General features: G+C 42.7%; 1 protein-coding gene and 1 long non-coding RNA gene across 14 annotated transcripts in view; one reads left to right on the top strand and one right to left on the bottom strand.

Moving 5' to 3' along the window:
• Positions 1-3,201, bottom strand: part of LOC122630343 — a 55,989-nt gene extending 52,788 nt beyond the window's left edge. For both annotated transcript variants that reach the window (XR_006327467.1, XR_006327468.1), the window contains exon 1: positions 3,053-3,201. This is a non-coding gene — a long non-coding RNA (uncharacterized LOC122630343). The remainder of the gene's footprint in view (positions 1-3,052) is intronic.
• LOC122630333 (broad-complex core protein) overlaps positions 1-13,297 on the top strand; it is a 59,885-nt gene that overhangs the window by 1,332 nt on the left and 45,256 nt on the right. The window lies entirely within an intron of this gene.

The following is a 13,297-nucleotide window of genomic DNA, read 5'->3' as shown; positions in this document are numbered from 1 at the left end:
GAGTGAGAATGACTTTGCGGCGAGAGCGGTTTCGAGCCCGCGAGGATTCGAAAATCACCGTCCTTGCCCCCGTTTCTAAATAAAAGAAAAAAAATATCAAAGGATCTCGAAACGTCAAGGCAAGGCTACTAATTGTATTGATAGAAAGCAAACGATCGTCGTACGTATTTTTATATACATATTTATCGACGAGGATCTTCGTTCTTATGAATATATAGGAAAGGGTATTATGACTTATTTGCTGATTATAATGCTCGCGAGAAGGAGAAGGGAGAAAGAGAAGAAAAAAATATTATGAAAACTTGCTCCGAGAAGTCGTAAAACGTTTCGGCATTTCGATACGTTAAAAGGAATGGAACGTAGAAAACGAAAGAACGGAAAGAAATGTATTACCTTTCTTTCTTAGATTTCGTTCCGCGTTTCTATCGTTGGACGATATCGTTTAAACGTATAGAGAAAAAAAGAAAGAGAGAAACAGACAGAGAGCGAGAGAAGGGGGGGGGAGAGGGAAAGGGAGAGGAAGAATAAAAAAAGAGAGGAGCGCAATGTCGCTTCGTCTCTGCAAACAGGCCGATCCGTTTAACGAGGGCTCTCGTGCAAGCTCTCGTGCAGGTCCCCTATTTTTACGGGCGACGCACGTTTGATACACGCTGCCGCTGCAAGTTGAAAACACCGTCCGACTAGGTATAAATAGATCTCGCGGTATTGAGATACTCTCCGTGAGCAAAACGAAGTTAGAAAAAGAAGGAGAAAAAGAGAGGGAAGAAGGAGAGTTAAAAAAGAGTAAAAGGTTCTTTTCGATGACGGCGCGTCTTGTATCTACTGTACGTTCTCGAAAAAGTCCGTTACGATAGTCTATGCGCATGTGTTCGAGCGCATTCGACGTTTCTCGAACGAGAAAAAGACGGAAAGAGAGAGTAAAAGAGAGAGAGAGAGAGAGACAAACTCATATGCCGCGAGAGACGCGCCGTATTCAAAGTTCCCGTATGCAAAGCGAATCCTTGAACGTGAGCAGAAGTCTTCGGAGCGGAACTTACGCTGGGAGCCTTGAGAATTGACATTTACGCGTCGAAGTCATCGGCACAAAGAACTTCTCTCCTCATCGTTTCCTTCATCGTCTGCCTTGCGTTTGTCCGATCGTATGGAATTGTGCTCGAGCGGGTGCTCGCGCGCGCACGAGCACCCGCCCGACCAAGCGAGCGAGCGAGCGAGCGAGCGAGCGAGCAAGCAAGCACTCAGCCAACCATTGCAAATCGGATCTATCGTTTGCGAATATTCCGTGAATGTATCGTAAGGCAATCTCTTTTTCTCTCTGTCTCTCTCTTTTATCCTCTCTTTGTATCTTTCGTTTTTATTGCAACTCCTAATCCTCCAAACTCCCACGCGCGTAACGTTTTAGGAAACATTCGCTGAGAAGAGATCTTAAAAGGCGTCGCGAGGACATTTGTTTCTCCAAGGACGCGAGAATCGTATTTTTCGTCTATAACACTATTCGTTCTCGAGCATCGAGGAGGCGTTTACAAAGCTTCGAGAATCGAAACTAATCGATATTTATATTTACCGAAAGTTTAATCCACGGCGTTCTTGGATTTATTAAATATAGGCAAACGTGAAAATAACGTAATGTATCTAGATAGTACTATGTAGGTATATCGAGGATTATCAAAGGTTACGTTAGGTAAGATTGTGTAAGGGACTCGCATCGATCGTAAGTAAGCCGCGAAAATGCAAACACGCTTTTACGTAGATCGTAAATGGTCCGATGCGAAGGGAGACTTCTCGTTGCATATACACGGGAGAAACGCGCGCGAGAGATCTTTACTACGAGAAGAAGGAGGGAAGAAGAACCAGACTCTCTAGTCGGTCCGCTACTGCTTCTGCTGTTGATCGTCGATGTTCTCTCCTCGTATTATGCTAGCCTTACGGCTTTTTTTATCGTTTACAATGACGCATAGAGACGCCCAGGTGCTTCTGCGTGCAGCCTCTCTTTCTCTCTTTCCTTACTTCTTTTACTACCTCTCTCTCTCTCTCTCTCTCTCTCTCTCTCTCTCTCTCTCTCTCTCTCTCTCCTACTTTTCTCTCTTTCTTTTTTTTTCTTCTTTTTCTTCCCTTGCATACACGCTCGTCTTGTCTCTAAACTCATGCAACGTAAAATTGTCGAAGAGCAACTAACCGTCCTTCTAGTACTAGGAAGGATAATAGCATGTGTGTCTCTATGCGCGTGCGTATGTGTGTATGCCAATGATCGAAGTAATGTCATTCGAAGGAACAAAACTCTATTAGAACGGTTTTCGACCGGAAAGAAGGTTCGATGAATCAGCATAATGATACGTCACCGTGCCACGACGATCTTGCAAAAACGATGTTTCGCCGATCTAACGATACTTTTTAGCTGATCAGCACGATTTCTTCCTTTTTTCTGTCTCTTTTTTACTCGTTCTTTTATACATAAATATATCGTCTTTTTTCTTCTTCTTCTTCTTTCGAGACTTCTTTCGTATAGACGGTGCAATAACGAAATGTCCTTCTTCCTTCTTCTTCTTCTTCTTCTTCTTCTTGCGCAATTCGACCTTAATAGCTTCTTCGTCGAGTGGGTTCCGGCGCGCATTAGCATACGTGTTTTCTGGGCTTTTAACTTTGCCTTATATATAAAACGCGAATATAACGGCGTGTAACGAAGTGCTCCGAAAATAAAAGAGAAACAAAGAGAAAAGAAGAAAGGCGGAAAAAAGAAAAAAAAAAGAAAGAAGAAAAAAGAAGAAAGAAAAACGAAACAAGACTGTATAACTGCAGAAAAAAATATTATTTTCGGATGCACGATCGGATCTACGATGAAAGATTTTTTGGGGAAAGAGAAGAGGAAAGAAAGAAAGAAAGAAAGAAAAAGAAAAAGAATTTTTTTCGGAGAAGTGCAAAAGATCAACAAACAAACTGTACGGTAGCATGGATCTTTCGCAGCAGCCGCAACATTGAGAGTCAAGGGATATATCTGATAACGGTTCGTTCTCCTTGAAGGATGAAGGGCAGTGATTCTCGCACCCGTTATTTTTACCTTTCTCTTCTTATTCGATCCGAGTTCCAGCAGTTCTTCCGCGGTGGACCACGATGCGAGCCGAGAGAAGGAGCTTCCGACCTTCCTTCTTTCCTTGCTTCCTTCCTTCCTTCCTTCCTTCCTTGCTTCTTTTCTTCCTTTCTTCCTTCCTTCCTTCCTTCCTTCTTTTCATTTCATATTCCTTTGCGTTCTTTTCTTTTTCTTGAACGGTACTGTTATACAAGAATACATAATATCATTTCGTTATTACAATTTCTCTCTCTCTCTCTCTCTCTCCTTCTCTCTGTATATATATATACATGTATGTGTATATATATACATATATATATATACATATACATATTATATATTCAGAGACATACTATGTATGGATATATCCAGTGAAAAAATTCAATTAGTATTTATCAATTCAGTGTATCTACGAACGTCATATATCAAGAAATATTAATTATTCGAATATATGTGAGAATCATTATCGCTTTAGCTTCCTATCGATAGTTTTCGTAACGATTACATAAGCGATTCAACGACTACGGCGAAAGACGGGATCGAACGACATTTAAATGAGATGAGCAAAGTAATCGTTTTCGGTCTGCAGATTTTTTCTAAATAATCTAATCTATCTCTCTCTCTCTCTCTCTCTCCCCCTTTCTCTCTCTCTCTCTCTCTCTCTCTCTCTCTTTCTATCTCGAGAGACATACGTACTTACGTACGTTGCGATGGCATCGTCGTGCTCGACGCAGCAAGATTCTTATGAAGATCTTAGTACGCGTGTGAGATAGATAGAAAGAGAGAGAGAGGGAGAGAGAGAGAGAGAGAAAGAGAGTGAAATAGTGTAAGACGTTTCAATGTGTATACACGTATACGTATGTATGCACATAATCCGAATTGGCCGATTAGATTAGACGCCTAGTAACTAGATTACGCGTCGGCTCTGTTATCTCTGAAATTAGACGCCGGCCGGTGAATACGTTATTTAGACGACTCGCCCGCTAGAATAACTACATCCGAGGATTTAGTGTCGATGTCACTTGGCGAGCACACACGTTTAGTCTCAGCGAAATGTCGAATGGTGATAATTCGAGAAAGATCGACTTCTGATGATCAGTATCTTTTTTCTTTCGCATCGTATAAATGGAGTTTCGTTCGTTCGTTCGGTCGCGTTGCATAATGAAGTTTCAGTTCATTCAGCTGCGTACCGGTTTGAAAGGCAAAAAAAAAGAAAAGAGGAAGAACAAGAAGAAGGAGAAGAAGAAGAGGAAGAGGAAGAAGAAGAAGAAGAAGAAGAAGAAGAAGAAGAGAAAGAAAAAGAAGAAGAGCAAAAAAGATTGGTTGGCAATACTGCGAATAAATCGAAGAAAGAGAAAGAGAAAGGGAAGCGTTAAAATATTTCGAAATTACTAAGCGTGAAATAAACGTCCGATTCGGTGTGAGACGTATATCTTATCGTAATTAGTCATTGACGCTAAGCAAATATTCGTTCTCCGTTAGCGTCCCATTGAAACGTGGTATTACTTAGAATCTAACTCGGCGAACAATCCATTTTATTTCCAAAGCGAATGAGGAACACTCGTCTCTCTCTCTCTCTCTCTCTCTCTCTCCCTCTCTTTCTCATGTATGACATCGTGAGAAATAGAATGGTAGAAAAGAGGTGGGGAGGGTGGAGGGATCACGGAGATGAGGAAGGGGAAAAGGGTGTCTCACATTTCCGTTCTTAAGCTTTTTTTTCGCGTAACGTTATTTATTTGTAACATTGCGAGAATAATCGATCGACCTTTATCGCCGACGGCTTGTACGACGTTTAACGGTTTATTCCTTATTCGAGCGTACGACGAAAAACGATCTTGACTAATAAATTAAACGAGCGACCTTGAAAGCTTAATATCACAAATTCCGGTAAAGGCTGCCCGGTCGATTTAATTCCGCTTAATTATAGATCGTGTATTCGTGGTTTTGTTTTTTTTTCTCTCTCTTTTTTTTCTCTCTCTTTTCTTTTTTTCTATTTCTTTTTTTTTTTCCTTCTTTTTTCGAATGAACTTCGTTCGCAATCTTTGACGTCGCAAACGTCCGAAAGGATCGGCCTAGACTAATCGCAAGGAGAACGATAATCTCGTGATCGTCTTCGTCGAGTTATCGCGACGATGGTATACACTTAACTCGTATCACTACACGTACACACGTATACGCGCGTAATAGTGCGAAGTCGGATTTGCGAGTAGCCACGTTCTTTGTTTCTCTCTTCGTGTAACTACCACATACGAGCTCGCGACCGTCTATGGCCGCGCTTCGCGGATAAAAAAATACTCGGCGTGCAACGCGCATATATGACTTCTGCTAGATACATACGTATATAGACGAATACATAAACGCCTGTGCGGCTCCCCGTCCGTACGTCGTATACGTTACCGGACTACCAGCAGACACGTAGCGTATATCGAAAAATAACTCGCGTGCCAAAGTTTTTCTAAAATATCGACGTAAGTATCGAATTCATTTTATTACGATCGTTTAAACTTATGACCTTTCGTAAGATAGAAACGCTTTTATGTCACTTCGTAATCTTTTTCTTTTGCATATTCGATCACGATTAACATTGAATGATACGAGATTATTTTGAAATACTTCGATTTCGAAGATAAAAGTCGTTTATATAAGTTGATAATAGAGCGATATTAAACATTTTATGTATCCTCGATTAGATTGAAAAATCAACGGTTAAGGGGATTTCATTTGGAAATTTTCCTTTATTCGTTTTATTATAATTTTCCTTCATGCGATTTATACATGCGATCGCGTTGCACGCATTTTCTCTTTATCCAAAAATGCTACCACTGTATACAAATGACGGGACATCGTTCGACACTTTTTCTCATGAAAATATCGCGGTCCCGATACACGGCTGCATTTTTCTCGATTGGAAATTTACACTGACCCATTGCACTCATACCGTTATTTTTTAATTCGATGTTTACTCGTATCTTCCGATTTGTTGCAACACCGATTGGATATAATAAATTTTACATATTTCTCCTCTTTCTCTTTCTTTTTCTTTTTCGTTCTTCGTAATCAATGACATCTTTACGAAATATACATCTATATTACGAAAGCAAGGAAAGATGAATTCAAATGAGTTTCTTATCAATTTCGTATAATGCCATGTAAATGATAATGCGTACGGAAGTGTGAAGGTCGTACGTTATATAGCAAAGATCGTACGAAGCGAGAAGGTTCGGAAGGTTGAGAAGGTTGGGAAAGGAATTGACGTGAAACCGGACTGACAAAATTCTTCAAGAATCTTAAAGTATTCACGATTCCTCATTTCGAACGAGCAAGCATTTCATAATTGTTTTCTTTCTTTTTCTTTTTTTATTAAAAAGAACAGATGGATGGGTAGATAGATAGATAGATAGATAGATAGATAAATAGATAGATAGATAGAGAGAGAGAGAGAGAGAGAGAGATAAAGAAAGAAAGAAAGAGAAAAAGGATATGGAAAGGAAGAGAGAGAAGAACTTTGCTCAGTTTCGCACATATCTTTCCTTCGCTACGAAGATTCGTCTACGTTGTCGTCTGCGTTGCAATTAAAAATATAGCTGCTGACCCATTTTCAGTATTTTTAAGCGTCGACGGAAATACTTGTGTATCATTCTGCCTCGATTAATCGCAGGAACATCGGCAAGAAGTAGGTCAGCACAAGAAATGAGAGTAAGAGAGAGAGAGAGAGAGAGAGAGAGAGAGAGAGAGATGGAAAGAGAGAGAAAGAGAGAGAAAGGAGAGAGAGAGAGAGAGAGATATCGCAAAACGAGCTCAAACGTAAAATTCGCTTAGTTCGTTAATTCTTTAGCTCTGTTCTTTTTTTCCCGCGCGCACTGCCTGTACGCGTTACGTATCGTCCTGCGACGCGTCAGAAAATGAAACAAAAACCAAAAACAAAAATAAAAACCAAAAAAAAAAAGAAAAACGCAAAAAAAAAGAAAAAAAAAGATAAAATACAGAGAAAGCAAAGAGTACACGAACAGTCAATAGTAACACACCAGTCGATTTCATACCGATAAGAGATGATTCTCTTTTCACCGATTTTATCCCATCATATATTTATATATTTGCACGAGTATGATTGTTCATTAAAAAATTCTGCGACGATTATTTGAAGAAAGTAAAGTCTTGAAAAATATTAACCCTTAAGAAAGATTTGCATTTAGTTTCTATAATAAATATATCGTTTTAATTGAAACGCGCCAGTGTTGAGTCTGAAATCTGAGTATTATCAGCAACGAATATTATCTGCTTTCTAAACAACGAAGAAACGATCAAGCGTAGTACGATCGTGATGCTTGAATTAAAAAAAGAAAAGAAAAGAAAAGAAAAGAAGAAAAAAAAGAACATTTAACAGCTTACATTCCTCGGCCAACAACGACGGCAGCTTTTTAAATGGCGCAACATGGTCCAAAATTATAAAGCTTAGAAATCGAATCTCAACGAGTACTTTTCGATTAACTTAAATATTGTTTTGTTATTAAAAAAAAAAAAAAAAAAAAAAAAAAAAAACAATTGCCTAGTCATTCGTTCCTTGCTTGTAAAAAATTTGCGGCGCACGATTAGATTTTTCTTCGGACCAATAGAATGAAGATCAGCTTTCTCATACCGAAGTGAAATTGACTGATGCGCTATTTATTGACTATCGGATGTATCTAGGGAATCAAAGAGGTAAGCAACGAAATTTTACCATCGTTCGTTCGTCCCTGTACAGTTGGAGGTCGAATACACGACTTTTAATATCGTAATGGACGCCTCGAGAATATCGATGATCGTTGGTTCATTGTTTCCTTCGAGATCGATCGAACTAGTTGAATGTTTTATCGTAAATCCAGTATTTTCTTAGTAATTCATAAATTTTCCAAACTCATCGTGTATATCGAATTGATATAAGAAATGATAGATTAATATTTAATTTCATTTGTAACGATCCAATCTAATCGATCGAATCGCAAGTAGTAATCGTTAATAGGAAAGACAACGAGTAGTCAAGAACCGCGTAACTTCGAGGCAGCCTCTCCGACAAGTAGTGCAAGGAAACGTTAGAATAGACGCATACTAGGCTCGTGTTCTGGCAGATCGAGGCAAGTAGTGCATATCTAGTACTAGGCGGACGGTGAAAGGTTCCACGCACAGCCCTAACGGCTCGTTCGACTCTCCGATCGCTTGGGGCAGAAAATTGCAGGCAACCTCGACCGCAGTCTCGTTCGATTTCGAATCCGAATATCGAACGTTCCTCAATTTTCATGTCCGTATCGAATGGTCGACTAAGTGTCAGCGCCGCTTCCCGTCAATCATCGCTCGTTGTTGGACGAAGTGTAAACGAAATGCAATCGATCGATAGGCTGAACAACGAATGACACCCTTCTCTTTTTCTCTTCTCTCTCTCTCTCTCTTTCTCTCTCTTTCTCTCTCGCCCTCTTTCATAAAAGATCGATAAGCGTTGACTAACCGTGTGGTTACTCTATGGGAAAAAGGAAAGAGAGAGAAAGAGAAACGCGAAAAGAAAAGAAAAGAAGGGACGAAGAAAGAAGTAAAAAAAAGGGGAAGAAAAAATAGAAGAAGGGAAAAGAAAAACAAAGGAAAAGAAGATGAAAATATAAAAGAAAGAAAAAAGGAGGAATAAAGAAGAAAAAAGAAAAAAGAAGAAGTAAGAACTTCGTTCTAAATTTAACAAGATCGAATCGCATCCGTAGTTCGGGAAAATTTCGTCGAAGGAGTCCAAGAACACGGCTGAATCACAGTCAGAGTGGTTAAAATATCACGATATCGACTCCTCCTCGTTCTTCTTCGGTGGCAAAGCCTTCTTTTACATTGCGTTCGCGTTGGCAGCGGCGAAGAGAGCGAGTAGGAGACGACAGTTAGCGAGCCAATAGCCGTACGGAATAGCCCGGCCGAGGTCAACGGCCACCAAATGTTTTAGAATGCAATGGGAAGGAGGGGGCTAGGGGAGATGTGCTGGCAAGGGTGTACCGTTCGAGTAGAGGGGGTCAGGACGTAAGAGAAAAAATATGCTGGAGCCGTGGCAGAGCTAGGCTCCGCTCGCGTTCTACTTTCTTCCTCACCCTCTCTCTTTCTCTTTCTTTTTCTCTCTTTCTCTCTCTCTCTCTCTCTCCCTCTCTCTCTCGTTCTCTCTCGTTCGTTCTAACTGACGGTAGGCTCGCGTGTATAGAGCGCATTTAGAATGCGTACGCGGCCGGCTTCCAAAGAGGATGATATTCTTTATCGCCAAAATTTCTGTCTACCCGAGCCGAAATCGCGCGACGATCGCGAGCTCGCCAACTAGCAGGTGCGCCGTTTAATGAGAGCCGAGCTAACGAAAAGGGGCTGCATGAAATCCCTCCCTTTTGTGGTGCCTGGTACCTTGGGTACTAATAATAAGCGATACTCACTACTCAGTTTTACACACGGCCGACTCTCGAAATCCGTGATTCGGTGGATCGACTTTTATATACGTACTATAGTACCCGTTGCGTCCTTTCGAGTTACTTTGATTTTATATACATACATACGCGGATACATATACATAGTTCAAAATCTCTCTGTACGAGAGACGATCGACGTATACGCGAACGCGAACGTTTCTATCCGTGCTTACGAAAAATACAAATGGATACACGGATACTTTGACGGAGATTAATTTCGCTTATTGATCTTTCGTTTTCAGTAACCGAGACACTTTTGATAGCGAATCGATACGCGTATGTACCTGTTGGACGCGTTCAGAATGCAGAAGCAGTCGGTCGGTCCCGTGATATATACTCGATATTATTCGACACATAGGAGAAAAGAGGAAAAAAGTAAAAAGAGAAAATAAAATAAAAAAGAATAAAAAAAAAAAAAAATACAAAAAAAAAAGAAATACGCGTGGTTCATCATACGTTTGATTTTTATCGGTCGACTCTCTTTTATCCGAACGAAACGCTCGCGTTACGTTATGCAGCATCCTGCTTTATGTACGCCCAAGGTCGACTGACTCAGCGATCGTCGAGCGGCATAGAAAACATCCTAATTGCATTGTTCGTCGATGGCAGGGGCGACCGATGCCAGGGATATATACGGAACATCGTATCGTTCGTTGTAACGAGATAAGGCCAAAGTCGACGTTCCGACGAGCATGATATATACGTACAATACTCTGAGAATATCGCACGACTAAACCTTTCTTTCATTTAAACGTATAGAACTACTCCTACTTTATTTTATCATTCTTTCTTCCTGGAAAGAGAATCGCTCGCGATTATTACACCGGACGAACGAAACGATCTACAAGACTAGCGTGGATCGCGCTATGCTTCACGAGGAAACGATTCAGACGAAAAACAAAGTATCACGGTGTATGATCGATTCGTTCGGGTAAAAATAAAATTTGGCGGACGGTGCATGTACCGTAAAAATATCGCGAGTTTCCGGGAATGCGAAACACCGTGTGTAACTTTCACCCGGTTCTCGAAGAAGGAGAAGGCTTTCTCCCACCCACTCTCTCTCTCTCTCTCTCTCTCTCTCTCTGTCTTTCTCTCTCTCCTTCTCGATCTCTCATTCTATCCGTTTCTAGCGTGGCGGATCGACGGTGGTTGAAAAAGTGTAGAAACGCTTCTAGACCAAGTAGGCAACGTCCCTCAGCCTCGACTCCTAGCAATCCAATCAATAAATATTACAATGGAACCCCTAGAGAAGTAGGGGAGCAGCGTATCCTCCTCTCGTCCACCTCCCACCATCGTCTCTTCTCGTCCACCTCCTCTCTCTTTCTTTCTCTTTCTCTCATACTTTCCTACGGCAACGGTGGTGGCAGTGGTGGTGGCGTCATGTCGGTGGAAAAAGGACCTCTTTTCCGTCGCGCTCTCACAGCATTCCTCGTCCTGGTTCTCCCTCGTCGTCCTCGGCTACATCTGCGAGACGTCATCTCCCTTTTCCTCTCTTTCTCTCTTCCGCAAGCGCCCTCGTTTGCTCGTTTCATCTCTTTTTCTCTCTCTCTCTCTCTCTCTCTCTCTCTCTCTCTCTCTCTCTCTCTCTCTATTCTCCGCCTATCCCTCCTTCTCTTTTCTCTCCCTTCTTACGAGCGCTCCGAGCGTCACCCCTTCGCCCCTCTGCCCACCCTCCCCTCGCCCGCGAACGTTTACATTTTACTTTTCTAGTAGCGAATTAAAACCGCGTTCATGCGCAGCCCGCGGAAGGGCGTAATGATTTTTTGAGGGGCGAATCGAGTCGGGTCGCCGACGGCAATGCCGCGGAGGGGATAGTGGTTCGGGATCGAGAGAGAGAGAGAAAGAGAGAAAGATATATATATTATATACATATATATATAGAGAGAGAGAGAAAGAGAAAGAGAAAGATTAGAAGGAACAGATCGGCAAGAGTCATTCGTAAGACGGTTGCTTTGTTGAATTTTTTACTATACGGCATGGCTAATCGAGAGGAACACGAAAGGAGCGGAAAATTTAAATCGTTCCCGCCCTGATGTCGTGAAACATTTGACAGAAGAATATCGGCACGAATATCGTCTTTCCTTTTGTCTTTCTTACATACTTACTCATTTACTTACTTTCCTTTTTTTTCTTTCGTCTTCTTTTTTTTCTTGCCTTTCGTTTAGAGGAAAGAAAAAAATGATGTATGGCCGAGCGAGGACCCAGTTCGTTTCCGATCGAAAGTGACATTTTTGTTCTCGGTGCTTTACGCATTTTCATTTCGCGGCGGTACCTCGCGGCGGGCCAAATCGGCCTGAGGGTGGAGTGGGGGGAGGTGGAGGGGTAGGGAGGGGGACTAGAGGAGCGGGCGACGCGTCCGCAAGCACCGACCTCCCCACCAATCCAGCCAATGGCTCACTCTCTCTCTCTTTTTCTGGCGCGGTCTCTCTTTCTCTATCCCTACACTCCCTCCTCATCCTCCTTCTTTTTTCTTTCTTTTCTCTTTCTTTCTTTCTTTCTTTCTTTCTTTCTTTCTTCTTCGACGGCCTGGCGCGGCGCTCTCTCGCTCTCTCGCTCTCTGCGTACGCACTATTTTTTAGTCCGCACTTATTACGACAGATGTCTCATGCTACGATAAAGAATAACGCTGGACGACTTCCGCCCCGCGCGAGCTAGTCCTAAGCAGACTCGAGCTGCGACTTGGAGTTAACTTCGTTCGTTCTCTCTCTCTCTTTTTCTCTTATATTCATACTCGTACTCATACTCACTCTCTCTCTCTCTCTCTCTCTCTCTCTGTTTGATAGAAGTCACGTTCTTTCCTTTTCTCATATTTCCATCGTAATCGACGAATTCGTTCGTCCGTTCGTTTCTTCTTCTCTTTTCTAATTTACTCTCGAAGAAAATATCACAGGACGCGTGACGATCGACGACTAGTCGACGTTCTATCGTTTACAATACGTTCAAGGAAACGGTTACGTTATTAACATCGTCGTCCTTTTCCTCTTCGTTTCTCGATCATCGATGCTCGATCGAGCACGTGTCCATCGTCTCTCCCTCGTCCCGTCCGGATTCGAAATTCCCGCGTCGCCGGCGCCACGCGTCTCGCGGCCCTGACGGCGTTTAGCGGCTCGCGAGAGAAAAACGAAAGAGAAAAAAGGCAGGGGAAAGAGAACGAGAAAGAGAAAGAGAAAGAAGAAGAAGAAGAAGAAGAAAAAGAAGAGAAAAAGAGAGGGAAGTGGGTGGCGAGAACGAAACGTGGAAGGAGCGAGGGCGTGAAGAGGGAGGAAAAGATAGCTGCTAGGTCTCCGGATCGCGCGCGCTCGGGCGTTGTATCGTTGAAGGGGCACCTCCCTCCCCCTCTACGCTCGGTCTCTCTCTCTCTCTCACTCTATCTTTCTCCCTCCCTCTCTCTCCCTCTCTCTCTCTCTCTCTCTCTCTTTCTTTCTCTCACTCTCTCCGTGGCGCGCAACCACGAGACCTAACCTCTCCGCACCCTTTTCTCTCGTTCGCCGCGCGCGCTCTCGGCGAGCGCGTGCGAGAGGGAAAGGAGCGTGAGTGAGAACGAGTGAGAACGACAGAAAGAGGGAGAGAGCAAGCGAGAGAGAGAGAGAGAGAGAGAGAGAGAGAGAAAGAGAGAGAGTGAGAGAATCGCCGGCGCCGCTCCTGTCGTCTCTCGCGACGCCGCGCACTCTCCACTTTTTCGGCGAGAGAGAGAGAGCGAACACGCCGAGCGACGACGACGAGCTGACACGCGCCGCGCGATCTTACGTACGGATATCGTTTCGCGAGAGTGGCGATGCTACTG

Source organism: Vespula pensylvanica, chromosome 7 (genome assembly GCF_014466175.1).
Source record: "Vespula pensylvanica isolate Volc-1 chromosome 7, ASM1446617v1, whole genome shotgun sequence".
Taxonomy (NCBI): domain Eukaryota; kingdom Metazoa; phylum Arthropoda; class Insecta; order Hymenoptera; family Vespidae; genus Vespula; species Vespula pensylvanica.
Note: the sequence above shows the minus strand (reverse complement) of the source record. Positions and strands in the feature narration are given on the sequence as shown.